Below are 683 nucleotides of genomic sequence, written 5' to 3'. Positions count from 1 at the left end.
TCTTATGAAATTATATTGGCCCCTTTAATCTTTGGTTATACTTCCCTTTTGGGTGTTTAAGGCCATACAGTTGGTCCAGATAAACTGATTTTTTTACTCTTAAGGTCGTTTGGGGATCTGTTCCTCAGGGGTTACATGGGCTTGGGAGGAACCCCTGGCTACTTTCTTTTACCAGTTCCACCTATGTGAAGATAAGTCAAAGGTCCTGCTTGACCATGATTGGCTTCACTTGGAAGCATGGAGGACATGTTTCCTCTGTGTTGACCCTCCTCTTTATAGACTGGACACCGGTTCAAGTCCATCTGGTGGACTCCTCGGCCTCCTTGATGAAGAGGACAGGTGAGCCACCACCATTATAGGACATTTTGAGAGACGCTCATAGTCCCCTGGAACTAGTCCCCTCCCCTAGGAGGGCAAGGAGCAAAAACTCTCCTTTATGTCCCTCTTACCAAATTATTATAGACCTCAAAGTATGTCTGTTAAACACCCAAGAAGGTTAGTTCCACCTGTCTGGTATTTTTAATTACTGTGTGTCATGTAGATAAATCTTGGGGAAAGACCAGTTGTTCTCAGATAAACCTTACTTAGACATATATTACTTGATATGCTATATATAATTTGTCAGTAGGTTGTAGGAGTAATAGGGTTCCCTCTGGTTTTCAAAACTACCTAGGCATTATTTC

The sequence above is a fragment of the Nannospalax galili genome, unplaced genomic scaffold (genome assembly GCF_000622305.1).
Source record: "Nannospalax galili isolate Female #2095 unplaced genomic scaffold, S.galili_v1.0 scaffold158, whole genome shotgun sequence".
Taxonomy (NCBI): Eukaryota; Metazoa; Chordata; class Mammalia; order Rodentia; family Spalacidae; genus Nannospalax; species Nannospalax galili.
Note: the sequence above shows the minus strand (reverse complement) of the source record.